This window comes from Phodopus roborovskii, unplaced genomic scaffold, assembly GCF_943737965.1.
Source record: "Phodopus roborovskii unplaced genomic scaffold, PHOROB, whole genome shotgun sequence".
Lineage (NCBI taxonomy): Eukaryota > Metazoa > Chordata > Mammalia > Rodentia > Cricetidae > Phodopus > Phodopus roborovskii.
In genome coordinates, this window is record NW_026125708.1 from 515347 (window position 1) to 530368 (window position 15022).

Genomic DNA, 15022 nt, shown 5'->3' on the forward strand with positions numbered 1-15022 from the left:
TGCCTAGGGATTCATAGTCTCCATCCCCACCCCCACCCCGTGTGTGTGTGTGTGTGTGTGTGTGTGTGTGTGTGTGTGTGTGTGTGTGTGTGTGTGTTGTAAATGAATGCATGCAACATACGTGAAGGCATCCATGAAGGTCAAGAAACACCACTAGATCCCCAGAATTGGACAGTTCTGAGCTACTTGGTATTGGTACTGGGAACTTCACTAGGATCCTCCAAAAGATTAGGAAGTGCTCTTAACTGCTGAGCCATTTCTTCAGCCTCATGCACAGGGATCTTGACCATTTGAGTTGAAGACAAAAGAAGAGCAGGCTCGAACTGTGAAGTAAGGAACAAGTGCTCAGTTTTGAATGTACTGAAGGGGTTAGAAAAACAATGGAAGGCATGTCAATTAAGTAATTAGTAGATGAGAGAGGTCTGGGAGGAGGGATTAAATGGAGAAGGGAGAAAAGGAAGGAGGGGGGAAATGAGAAAAAATAAAACACAGAGATGTTGTCTGAAGTTTGTATGAAGACCAGGCAGAAAGTACAGAATTTTAGAATTTAGAAGGGAAGGAATCAAAATAGAAATCTAAGAAAAATATTGCAAAGGCCATAGGAAACCTGAAATACCATCATGGGAAGAATTACAAGGAAAATGGTGATTATTGGGATAACTGTGGTAGAGAAGATAAACAGGAACAACACTGGAAATACCAATGGATTTAATGTCACCAAGGTATTTGATGACCTTGGCAAGAGTAATTTCTGTTATGTACAGAAGGACAATTTGAAAGGAGCTAGAGGTGGCAGTGACATAAGAAAGAAAATATTGGTGGAAGGAGAATTTGTATTAACAATCCTGCAGAGAAATGTTAGGTTTAGAAGGAGTGTCTGAAAGTGCAACAGAAGAACCAATTGATTAAATATTTTAATTGTTATTGTTTAATCATTTCTGTGTCAATACCTGTCATCCTATATACATTAAGATTCCCTTAGTCCATCCTCACCATTTCTCCCAAGTATTATTTTTAAGCTAGTTGCTAATGCCTCTTTCTGTCTCCAATACTCTTTTCTCCTAAACATGTTGGCAGTTTTCAGAATATAATTCATGGTCTTCTTGGACTAAGTAATAATTGAGACTCCTAGACATGACAGAACCACTACACTCATCTACTAACAGCATCTGTGGTTATCTGCATAAGACCAGCACAAAATCAATCCAATTATCATTCAAACATGGAGACAGGAGGGGCTTGTGAGGCCTGCCCCTTGCTGAGGAGTTCTTGATGGCTGCTGGAAAAACAGGGGTAATTTTCTTATAGGTGTGGTTTCTGGTAGGGCAGTGGATTGTCCTGTCCAACACTAATTGGACTCAATAAGCTACTTTTTTAAAAGAGAGCATGAAAGTTGTGAGGCTATTCTGTAGTATCCTGTAGAGGTGATAGGGAGAAGAGATAAAAATGATAAAAATACATTACATGCATATAGGAAATCTTCCAATAATTAGTAAAAATACAATTAAAAATAATGTCTTCTCTTATGCAAAGAATACATTTATTAATTTTGTTGAATTTTGATCCTTGAATACACCACTAATACTTGGCTTGAAAAAAGGAGAGTACTTGTAGAAATATACCTCTGCTATACAAAAAAGTTTGTACTTGTCACAGGAAAAAAGTACTTGTGGGTTGTATATTGAACTAGAGGTTTTCTCTTGGAACCCAATTTTTAAATGGCAGTAAATGGCAGATGAACTATAGTCATTCAAACTTGAATATTTGGCAGGCATTTTCTCACAAATAAATGATGCAATCTTGTTCATTAAAGAAAACAACAGACAATATTTGTTCCTAATGATACAAGTTGTCTTTTTAAAGTAAAAAAATTGGAATTTGGGGAAATTTTATGAACTTGAAATTTTAAATGAACTTAAAAGTTTACGTGTTGATTTTCCTGATGAGTTTGATGAAGCTATTAACCCATAATTTAAAAAAATATTCATAGCCTAATGCATGAATGAGTATGAAAAATCCATTGTAAGTACAAGATAGGCCAATGAGTTTTAATGTAGCAGAACACACCAAGCCACTTAGTTTCTGGTTCCACGTGGCACCTAACATTTAAGATACTATAGTTGCTGACCTTTGGTGTAGTCTCAAAGAAGGATATGCTAGGTGTCCTATTTCTTCAATCAAAACCAGATGCCCAAACATAAAGCCAAACAACAAAAAGCTTTGAAAATTGTAAAATTACATTATTCTTTTTCATGTCTTATTTGGGGAAATATAGTTATTTCCTGAACCAATATACTTAATAATATACAATTGATTTGTCCATTTTCATTAACTTTGAATGAATTAATTTATGTTTAAATTAACAGTTTCAATGAGCAACATGGCAAAAATGAACACAGAAACAAAAATGAACACAGAAACAAAAGTTCTTTGAGATTTTTCAACAATTTATTAAGAGTCTTAAATGTTTCTGAGCCCAAAATATGTAATGGCAGTTCCCCTATAAAGGTCATGCCGCCTCCCTGGTTATTAAGCTTCATAAGATCTACAAGCATTCAGGGATCTTCTTGGACAGGCTTACAGCTTCTCTGTTCATGCCTGACGTCAGTCACTCCCTTGCGTGCAGTACAGTGAATCTGTATCAGATAACTGGCAACTTCTTCACATTTCCATGCCTACTGTGATGGTTAATCTTTATTGGCAGCTTGTCTCAATCTAGAATAACCAAGACACATGCACCTGAGCAGGTCTGCAAAGGTCATTCTTGACTTTTTAAGGGGGGGGAGACTTTGAAGGCCCAAGTTGGAGGGGGAAGCGGGATTTTTACTTGCTTGCCATCTCATCTTGCTGCTGAGTGCAGCTGCCACTGCTGATAGCATCTGAACCCAGGTTCTCTGGCCTTCCAACATGGATGGAAGAAGAGTGACTCTCCAAGCTTTCCATCTCACACAGCATCGTGGACTGAGTAACTATCAGGTCTTCTGCCTTTCCAGTGTGAAGATAGTCATTGATGTACTACCAGTCCGTATAGTGTAAGTCAAATTAATATATCCCCTTTTGAATATAAATTTTTCCATAGGTTCTATACTTCTAGAGAACTCTAGTATACTCATCTACACTTCTTTGCTAATACATCTAGCCCAATTCAAACACCCATTTTTCTGCCACATTTGATTGATCCCTTTTTCAACAGTGCAGATTATGAGGTTTAGTTCATAATCATCCTTATCCTAATTTTGCACAGAAAGAAGTCTTGGTTCAAAGACGGAAAGGAGTTCCACTACATCCTACAGTAAGTGAGTAATAGAGCTAGTGCCTAAATTCCCAGAATTCTTTCTGTAGTTTCCTCTGTGGAAGCTGTGGCAAATACTGAAGATATGAAAGGGACTGGAATGATTAAATTAAACTATGAGAAAATGGTTCTGGAGAAGGAGAGTGGGGCTCACTGGTAGAGCATGTGTTTAGTGAACACAAGGGCCTACACCCACCTACATGCTGTAAAACCTTCATGCTCTAAGAAAGGATCTGGAATCTGCCCTAACCCTGATTCTACTCTCTAGTACCCTCACCAAGTTGTTTGTTTCTGGCTCAGCTTGAATTCTTATCAAAGCATCCAATAAGCTGTTATTTATCTGTCTGTCCATGACATTACCTAGCTCCTCCCAGATTACTTCCCTCCAACAATCCATCTTATATCTCTCTTGAACTTGCACCTTGGATTCTTCTGTGATTAGTTCCAATGCTCAACTATATTGGCAACAAGTGGGCCAGATTGTGTGGTATAAGATTAGGGCAGTGTTAAATAACAGAGATGATGGGAGATGTCATTCTGTAAATATGTTTCTCATATTAGTTAATGAATAAAGCACTGTTGGCCAATAGGAAACAAGATAGGTGGGACTAGGAGACAGGGAGGAGAGAGGAAGAAGTAGGAAGGAGATTCAAAATGTAGGACCAAGAAAGCAGAACGCCGAGCCCTTTCTCCGGTAAGATAAGACCACGTGGAAATATTTAGATTGATAGAAATGGGTCCATATTTAAGACACAGCTAGCCAATAAGAAATGCTAGTAACAGGCTAACAGCTTTATATACAGTCTCTATGTTATTTGGGGCTGGCACAGCTGTGGGAAGAGGCTGGCGGGAAAACCTACTCCTAACACAGGGCCCTCTTACCCTGATAAAGCATAGTCACTTGAGAAAAGCAGTAATAAATATAGTTAGTTACAATTAATATTATCAATGGGGAAATGAGTCTGCTTATGGAGGGACTAGTTGATATTCTCTTCACAGGTCATTACAGGTTGAGAAACTTAAATGTGAAAGGTGGTGGTGGGAAATTATCAGCATGTTGGTTGTTCAGAGGTGATTATTTCTGCCACTATTCTCCATCTTCCCACCTGCCCCTCTTCTCCATGATTTGTGTCCCAAGAAACTGTCTTTGTGACCTGTATGGATTAGATATTCATACCTTCAGACTGGTTTTAACACTAATGGGAGGAATCACAAACGGGAGGGAAATCCTGGTTTCCCCATTCCTCTTGTGCGTTGACACTTATAGCTCTACTAACTGGAAAATTCCCTGAGTATGACTCCAACTATGAATCTCTCCACAAGGCCAGGTCTTATTTGGATAAGAATGTTCCACGCCTTTGTCCCTCAAAGCTGAGGGTTTAAGGGCTTCCTGCGGCTAGTAGGTCCTATGAGTTTAACTGTCTCTTACCTGGGATTGCTGATTTTGTTTTCACTGACTCTTATTAAATATGAATGTGATCACTCATGGATCCATTTTCAGAGAATGTAGGATGTGTGGCTGTAGGGGAGGTAAAGAAGGACAGAAAGTAGTTAATACAAAAAAATACATACTAAACTTCTATGGCATTTTGCCTGACAACCTGTACAGGGAAAGTTTGAAGGGCCTATACAAGACAAGTCTCCTCCTCCTCTTCCTCCTCCTCTTCCTCCTCCTGTTCCTTCTCCTCCTTCCCCACTTCTCTTCCTCCTCCTCCTTCTCTTCCTCCTTTTTCTCCTCCTTCTTCTTCTCCTTTTCTTTTTATTTTGAGACAGAGGGGTTTCCTCTGTCTAGCTTTGGAGCCTGTCCTGGAACTAGCTGTTGTAAACCAGGCTGGTCTTGAACTCACAGAGATCTGCCTGCCTCTGCTTCTCAAGTGCTGGGATTAAAGGTGTGCCCCACCACCACCTGGCAACAGGTTTACTTTTTAAAGCTTTTACTTCTAAAACATCATAGAAGAAGCTTGCAGATCTATATAGAAAAAATAGAGACAATTAGAGAATGAAGATAACCTAATCAGAAAATATGGATGTTGAACAGCTAATGTTGGAGAAGAAGTTCTGGAAGATTGACATGCTGAAATGAATAGATTAGTATTGCTCTTTTTTCCTGGTCCTCTCCTTCAATACAATTGACATGAAATCTCCTCATAATCCTTCTCTAGGCCAGCCATGTCCTCATAGGACTCACAAAACTCCTCTTCCTAAATGTCTTCACCCACATACCAGAACACAAAGGCATGTTCATCAGACATCAGCTCAAACTTTCTGTCTAGGTGGCCTTAGCAATGGCTGTGTTCAGCAGACGGTTCACTGTAGCTTAGCCTTGTCTCCACCAGGTACCATGGTAGAATGCTGGTAATTAATGCCAATCTTAGAGCCATTGGGACACAAATTCACAAACTAGATGCTATACTGTCTTGATGGTAACAATGTCAGCACTGGTATATTTGGGAACTACATTATCATAGTACAACAGGCAGAAAACCATGTATTTAAAATTATGAGGGTTATATTTTAGCATCTGATTGACTGGCACAAATAGTCATTGGTGACTTCTGCTTCAGAAAGTTGCTCATTGTAAGCTTTCTCTGTAGAGGTGGCAAGTGTATGTAGCCAGAGAGAAGTAGATGCAAGGGTACTGGGTTGGTCAGGAATTCTGTCAGTTATATATTTAGGGATCCACCAAATTTCAAGGGGTAAAGATGAAAGACTCAATCTGGTTGATAAGGCAGTTACGGTTGGTTGCTCAAAATTGAGGTTTCTATGGCAGATGTCTTAGATGGCCCCATTGTCTACCATAAAGTACAACCAGTGTGCTCCAGGGTGGTGTGAACATTTAGCATAGAATCATAGGGCTCAATTAAGAGTGCTAGAATTCTGGAGGACTTGGTAAATGGAGAACTCCAGCCAGGAATTCTTTCTGTAGTCTACAGAGAGCCATTCCATCATTAGGAAGGTGAACCCAGAGATAGTTCTTCCAACAAAGCTGAAAAAAAAAAGAAAGAAATCCTGAAAAACTATGCACAGGTCAACTAGCTTAGGAATTTTGCCCAATGTTAGGTCAGTGGTCTACTTTCCAAGGCTATAGTGTCCACAGCTCTAGTTATTGGCAGCATGTTCCTTACCTTTGATGAGCTGTTCAGGATGGAGTGCTGACAGTAAGTGCCAGTGCAAACTTCATCAATAACAGTGGGTTCCAGGTCTACAGGTCAACAAACAAGTACCCTGGGCACACGTTTGCCAGCATCTGTCTCACTGAAGGAAGTGTTGAAAGAGTCATCTTCTTCCTTAATGGTTTTGTCATTTGGCACCTGACCATCCAGCTGGATGCTATGTTTCAGTCAATGGAACCCCAGAAAGCATTGCTAATTTGGTAACAGCCTGGCCAATTTGAATGGAGATGTACTCATACATAGTATAGGCTAGGATGCAAAGGCAACAATAGCAGACCAATGGCCATGGTTATTGTACCCAATAGGCTAAGAGTCAAAGTAAGTAACTCAATTAGCTATACAAAACAATTTAATTTTTTACAATAGAAAACAATTGAAAATACTGGTGACCCAATGCATACACATCAGAATTTAGTAGCTCTCATGTATTGAAAGTTTCCTACAGGTCAGATTATTTGCTTTTCCATGTATCACTGGATCTTCACAACCTATTAAGAGAATTGTTCATCTGAAAATGGACATTAGTCTCATTCAGTTAAGATAGAGAGGCCCTAGTTTCAACTCCCAGAACTGCAAAAAGAAGCAAACAATTCTATAAAGCTCAGGGAAGACTAACATAATCACTTGATCACTTGAATGGATGAGAAAAGATCTTAGCCCATATTTGCCTATGTCTGGACCCTGAATGTATCACTATACTGATTATGATTCTGATGGTTAGATTTCATTGTCAACTTGAATGAATTTAGAATCATCATATAAACATAGCTCTGGGTGTGTCTACTATGGATTTTCTAAAAAGGTTTAATTAGACAGGGAAGATCTGCCAGATTGTGGTTGTTCCATCCCATGGATGTGGTCCTTAACTAATTAAAAAGAGAAAGGGATTTGAGCACCAGCTTTCATAGTTCTCTGATTCCCTACTAAAGATGTAATGTGATCAGCTACCTCACCCTTTCACCACCATGACATGTCTGCCATAATAGATTGTCTCCTAAAACTGAGGAGACAATAAACCCTTCCTCCCTTCATTTGTTTTTGCCAGGTATTTTTTGTCACAAATAAGAACAATGAGATTGTGGATCAGTCTATATAACCATTTAGGTTATCTTTCAGTCTACAATTCCATAAATCTGCAGAGTAAGCAGGCATCTCAGATTAAACCCAGTGGTGTATCCATTAGTAAAAGGTGATGGTGACATATTTATAGCCAGTGGGTTCTTTCAGTAGTACATGCAGTGATATAAATGAGATTTCTTGGTTTAGGACAATATCATCCTTTCTTGCAAATGTACAGACCATAACTCCCCAATGACTATGTAAACAGTGAACCATATGGCTAATTCTGACAGACACCTATTTTTAGAAATTACAGTCCCTTAAGATTCCTTGATATAAATCTCACCCTTCATTAGGTGTGAATTGCAGCCATTCATATTACCATCCCATGTGGACTAAGCAGTGGACACATAAGATTGATTTTGAGAATGGCCTTAGATACCAAGTCAGAGTATGAAACCAAAGAAAAATGAAGATCAGCAACCTTGACTGCTTCCCATTGGTTTCTCACTATACCTCAGGCACATGTCATCACCACTGTGTTACAAGTGAACAAACTAAGGTTGGAAGAGGTGAGGTGATTTCCAGGGTGTTATATAATTCTCTATCCCTGCTCCCTTCTCATTCTCTACGTCCCTCCTCAGCCGTCTCTCCCTTCCCCTCTCTTTCTAGCTCTTTTATTGTCCCATCTCCTCTGAAAAAAAAAATCTCTTACTGGTTCTAGTCTAGGGAACTTGGACTAATACAGAAAATGAAAGAAGTGCTTTAGAATGGGTGACATTAGAAGCAACTGGAGATAAATGGCAGTAGCACCAAGTAATGTCTGTGTGGTTTTAACTAAGTTCTGTAATCTTGCAAAGCCTCAGTTTCCTTATACACAACACTAAATTTTCTAGGAATTTTGTGAGTATTAAATGAGAAGTCTGGCATCAGAATACATAGGGAGAGAGGGTTTTATCCATGTTCCATTGTCTAATATTTTCTTTCAGCTGACAATTAGCATCTTAAAGTTATCAGGGAGTTGAAAATGTTAACAGCGTTCTAATTCAAATTAGAAATTCAAAGCTCTTTCCTTACTAAAGTAGGCTTCAGAACTCCTCACTGAGTCACACAGAAAAGGAATGTTCTAAGTCTTAGTTGCTCTTCTGGATACTTGCCAGTCCTTTGAGTACCATTGTGATAGTCACATCAGAGATGCCACTTTTATTTCTGAGAGCTGTATATATACAGCTGTATGTTTTCTAGCAGATGGTCAGTAATATCTTGAGAGAGAAGCATCTTTTCCAAATACAAGGTCAAAGGTGCCCTGTATATTTCCCATCATCAACTTATTTCAGGCACTGACCACAACATTAATTTACCCCCATGGTCCAACTTCAGCAGCACAGCATGCACAAACAAAAATTTCTTTCATAATTATTAGTCCAATACTTAGCTTGTCAGATACTGGGTATTCTGACAACACAGACAGAACCACATACAAGGTGAACATCTGGACATGTCTGTGAGAGTTTCTAGATGGGACTGAAGTAAGAAGACCTACCATAAGTGTATATAGCAGCATCCTTTGGACTAGAGACTTGCACCAAATTAAAAGGAGAAAGCTTAGCACATGCATCATCACTCCTGATTCCCAGCCACTGACACAATGTGATCAGCTGCCTGAAGCATCTGCTGCTGTGACTTCCCTACCACGATGGATTGGACACCCAAACTGTGAGACAAAATGACCCTTCTTTGAGTCACTTTTTCTCAGGATATTTTATCACAACAACAGGACTTTACAGCATTAGAAACTTCTTTGTAGCCTCAGGAGTCCCACAGGCTTTTATTTCTACTTTGGTTTTCACTATTTACTTACTGTGACTTTGAGCAAGTAATGATTTTTCTGAATCTCATCTCTTTATGTGTAAGATGGGACTAAAATAAAGTGGCAGGATGCTCATATTAAACTCTCTCTCTCTCTCTCTCTCGTGTGTGTGTGTGTGTGTGTGTGTGTGTGTGTGTGTGTGCGTGTGCCTGTGCCTGTGCACATATGAATATGGTAGTAATTTTCTTTTACCACATTTTTATTTGTATTTCTGACACACACACACACACACGATTTTAAAACAATCTTATTTTAGATGTCAAGCCCCCATTTCTTCTCCATCCCAAGCCCCCCACCGACCACCCACATTACTTTTCTAACTCTAATCCCAGGCCACTGGGAAGTCCCAAGGATTCAGGAATCTCCAACTCCATGCTCAGTAAGTAAGCAGGTAAGCAGTGCCTAATGATGTTTGTTTCATTTCTTTCATTACATAGTAGTCTACCTCCTTGTAGGTTTTTTTTTTTCAATCAAGACTGAAATCTATTAGAAGAAATTCCAAAGCTCTGTATCTTATTCTCATCCCTTGTGTTCATGTCAGAGCTAAGTATTCCACCTCCTTTGTCACAACGGAACTGGCATAGCTCTTTGTTGATGGGAGATGCCATTATGTAAATATATTTCTCATACTGGTTAATAATAAAGCACTGTTGGCCAATAGGAAAGGAAGAAAGGAGGGACTAGGAGACAAGGAGGAAATAGGAAGTAGTAAGGAGGAGCCAAGATGGAGAGTCGGGAGAAAACAGTATGCCAGCCAGCTCCCTGGTAAGAGAAATACATAGATCAGCAGAAATGAATTAATAATTAAGGCAGAGCTAGCCGATAAGAAACAAGTAACCAGGCCAACAGAATTATATCTAATACAGAGTCTCAGTGTGTTATTTGGGGTACAGAGTCTCAGTGTGTTATTTGGGGCTGGCACAGCAGCAGGACAAGACTAGGCAGTGGGAGGAAAAACCTTATACCCTACACTTTGTCTGTGTTTTTCCCAGAGATTTTACAATTTATTTATATTTGGATGCATTTCCTAAAAAATTTTGTGAATGTTATCGTCACTTCAGGGAAAATATTGTGATACAAATTAGACATCCAAGAGTCTAAGGTTAATTTCCAGTGATGGATGAAATGAACCAGTAGCACACTATTTCTCATCTCCTTTCTCCCTTCTAGAACATGCCTACCCTTTGCTGAGTGCCTGTTCATGAACACCACAGCACAACTGTTATGACAGCTGGAGTACAAAATGCAAAATGTAGAAGAACACAAGGAGTGTGGGAAACAGAGTTAGTTCCCATAATATCAGGTGGGATGGTCAGGAGGTTGAAGGCACCCATGCCACTTAGTAGCTGAGCTGTAATAAGAAAACAGTCCTTGTTAGATTTTAAAGATGTAAGGATCTTTGAGGTCTCACTGTTGGCAAATGCACAGGGTAATTAGGTGAGCCTGAGTTATAACCAGAGAACCTCTGCATGGTAGCAAAACAAAAACAAATAAACTCAGCTATGGACATATATAGACAAAACTTGGTAGAAGTCGATATAGTTAGTCATGGGCTGAGAGACAAGAAATTTAACAATCGAGGAAGATTAAAGCACATTGAAGAATCAAAAATTTAGGTAGTGGTCAGCATTTAGGATAGCTCAATGTTCTGATAGACATAGAGGAGTCTCCATTTCTGGAAAGCTACTGAAACACCACTATAACTGATAAGGCTTACAATGACTAATACTGACAAATATGTGGCTGACAACACATACTTGAGTGAGAATGACTTACTGTAGTGGCAGCGACTAGACATACAGTCTATCTTGAGGTCTATTACTATTAATCATGGAAAATCAGAGAAACCTGAGTACCAAAGACAAAGGTTATCCTTTATTGTGCATGTATGTGTGAATGCAAACATGTGTATTTGTGTGTACTTGCACATATTGTGCATGTGTGTGATTATTACTTACTTTGCTTCTACAAGTGGAAACATAAAAGCCAGAGTCTGACTGACAGTGTCTAGAAAAGAAGTTGAGGGAGTAATAGAGGGGCTCAGTATAACACTGAATCTGCCTAGCTCTTGGGCCTAGAAATGGGAGAGAATACTGACTCTCACAGGAAAATAGTAGGTTTAATGAAGAGATGGCGTACAATCACAACTGAAGTCCCACCTATCTCACATCATGATGCGTCTGGGATTAACAGTAAAATGGCACTTTCCAGTTCTTTAGGTAGTAGTAGTTATGGAAGAAGAAATCAGGGGAATAAATGTAGGATTGAAAATACTAGTAGAAAAGGTAGGCATGGAGAAAGGCCACTGTATAGCTTCACTGTCAGAGCTAGAACAGCTTCTTTTAAACTTTACTTCCACGTGACATTTTGGTGGGGATAAGGACACACAGAGTCAGAATTTATAGAGTTCAGAGAAATTAACAGAAATTGAGTGTAAGCTCTTAGGATATGAAATGTCCTCCAAAGACCCACATGTTAAAAGCTAGGTCACCATTATGACACTGGTGGGAAGTGTTGGCTACTTTATCCGTCACTATGCCATTGAGTGTGTACTTTTGATAAATAGAGTATGACTTGAGCCTCTTCCTATTCGGTCCTATTTTGCTGCATAACAATGAGTTTATTGTCTTGGCTCTGCCATGTGCTCCTCACCACATGTTGGTTCACCCAAAGCAATAGGTCCAAATGATCATGGGCTAAAAACTCTAAAGCAAAACAAAACAAAGTTAATTATGTCTGGTGTTTGTTACATTGACAGACAACAAGTAGAAGAGTCTCATGTTTAATGGGAAGCCTACAAGGTAGAAATACTGCTCAAGAATACATTCCTGGTGCTGCTCCATTTTGACTTTACCCGTCACAAACTACCACCCCTGAGTGTCTGAAAAAAGATTGCATCTTCATTATGCTGTATAAAACCTAGAAAGTCTCCACATATAACAGACTTCAAGAATCTCATCTGCATTAGCTGTGTTATCAAAATATAAGTACATAGGGGACAAGCTTAGAGCAATCTTAAAATGGAACTGGCCTCTATCTCCCTGCCATTGGAATTTTCCAGGTTGATAGATTAGAATTTTCTAGTAGATAGTAAAAAGAACGTTATGAATGTGAATCACGAATTCACTATATCCTGACTGTGGGAACTTGGGTAAATGTGCCTCAGTTTTCTCTTTTATAAAATGGGCTAGTGCCAAGGGGTACCTCATAGAAATGTTAGTAAGACAAAATCAAAGAACATAAAAACACATTTTCATTTAGTAGACCAGTGTCTACTGTTACAGCCAAGTGATGTGACAATGGAGAGTACAATTATCATCTCAGATCTTTAGGAAGACTGAAAAGCAGGGATTATGTAAGTAGCTATTAATGTTTTTTGCAAGTATCCAATATGTCCCCTAAGAAAATTTCATACCCAAAACTGTGATTCATTATAAAAAATATTAAGGTGTAATTAAGGTCAATGTGGGTATTAAAATTTGGAGAAAATTCTGATTTTAGCAGATTCAATCATTGTTATGTCATGAACCCTAAACAGAAGAGCCAAAGAAAATAAAGAAAAAAAATTCAAGAAGGATTTGGACAGTTGGTTTAAAGATGGAGAGAGCTTTTGTTTTGTTATATTTTTGTCTTATTGAATTTCTTTGTTTTGTGTTAATTTTTGGAGAGAGAGAAAAAAACATGTAATTGAGTGGGCAAAGATGGGGGAAGATCTGTGAGACACTGGGGAAAGGGAAGGAATATGATCAAAATATAAACAAAAATGTTAAAATATTGAAGACTTCATTTTCACAGAAGAACTTAAAAGAGAACTGTATATCTCAGATGATAACAACTCAAAGAATTCAACTATTCTATAGGAAATCTCACCAACAGAGACAGTGAGGTGACAATAGATGATGAAGTGCTAAATTTCTGATAATTAAAAAACCTGGACATAGTTTTATGCATGTTTTACTTGCATGCATACACATATATATATATATATATATATATATATATATATATATATATATATGTAGACTGCATGCATGCATGCCTGGTACCCTCAGATGCCAGAAGAGAAAGTCAGATCCCCTAGAACTGGAGTTAGTGCTCTTACCATGTGAACCATCATCTCTCCAGCCCTAATATTGTGATAATGTTATAATATCCATAAAGACTAATACAGTTCTGCTACATTTCATGTTGTCCAAATCAGTCAAATTGAGAACTTCTTTGTTGCCTGAAGTGGCTGTTGTGAGGACAAAATGATGGAAAGAACCTACAACTGTTCTGAAAAATTTCAAGTCATGAAATTGTTATGTACTCCAACAAGAAAAATACTTAATCTGGTTTGAGACAATGAAATTGAAGCAATTAAGAATTAAAACTCGGGTTGGAGAGATAGGTCAACACTTAAAGGCTAGGTTTACAACCTTAGAGCTCATGACATTCCCTGGGAGAAAGACAAAAGGTCTACAGGCCAGTGTCTTCTCCTCTAGACAAATAATGTACCATAGAAGGATTTGAAAGACTGAAGGAACACTCTGCTTCCTATGCTATGATACCCTCTGAACATCAACAAATGGGAAAATCCCAACTGCTCTGATAAGGTGATAAGGGCTGTGTGGGACTGAAAAGAAGCAATGATTGTGGGTGTATGATAGAAACAAAACTCTCAGATGACAAGTATAGCAGTTCTCCAAGTGGGTGGCCAGCTGTTGGGAGCAGTTATCTAGACCAGACTCTAGCAATCAGATCCTGTATGCTGGTACTATGGATACCTAGTTTCTATCCTTGGCTATGATTTGTGGCCTTGGGCAAGTCCTTTTTCCTTTCTGAATTTGCTTCTCTATGTGTAAGAAGTTACCTTGTAGCCAGTGGCTCTCAAATAATGGGTATTAGACTCACCTGGAGAAGTAAGTAGCAGATGATAGGAAGCAGCAAATTCCCCTTTGTAAATGTTTCCTCCCACTGCCAAACCATTTCCCCAAAAGGCCTGAGGCAAGGAATCTTGTTTTTATTAAATCATGCAAGAAAAGCCTTCGCCACAATATTAGTTGATTCATCGAGTATGTGGTCTGAAGCAGCTGAATCTCATAACTCTGCATTCTTTATTATACTTTAATCTAAATATTAACTAATTTCGAGTTAGTTAACTAACCATGCTCCTCCTGGTTATTTGCAATTTCTCTTAATATTGTTTTGCTATAATTAAAAATTTCTGGCCACTGTTGCATTTCTCATATGAAATAAAGGTGCTAAAGGGGCTGAAGACCAGCAGAGTTTTCCACTTTCATTACATCATGGCCTGAATATAAACGGTGAAAAGATCCTTTGAGACAAAAGGACCCATATGAATGGCATGTTCCACATCTCAGATAGGAAATAACAAAGCTATATCTTGACCACAGAGCTCCTGAAAAGTTCCTTCCAACTGCCACATGCTATCTTTCTATTCTACTGCTTCCGTTGCACGGTCTGACAGCCAAGTAACTTTCAGTTTGCTTATTCCCCAGACTCATTCTGCTATTCTTGGACATAGAGGAACTTCATTCATTTATCAACACAGTTACAGGCCACGTGCAAACCAATGCAAGAAGCAAGACGTTATGGACTCGCAACAGATTAGAACAGACTAAGCAA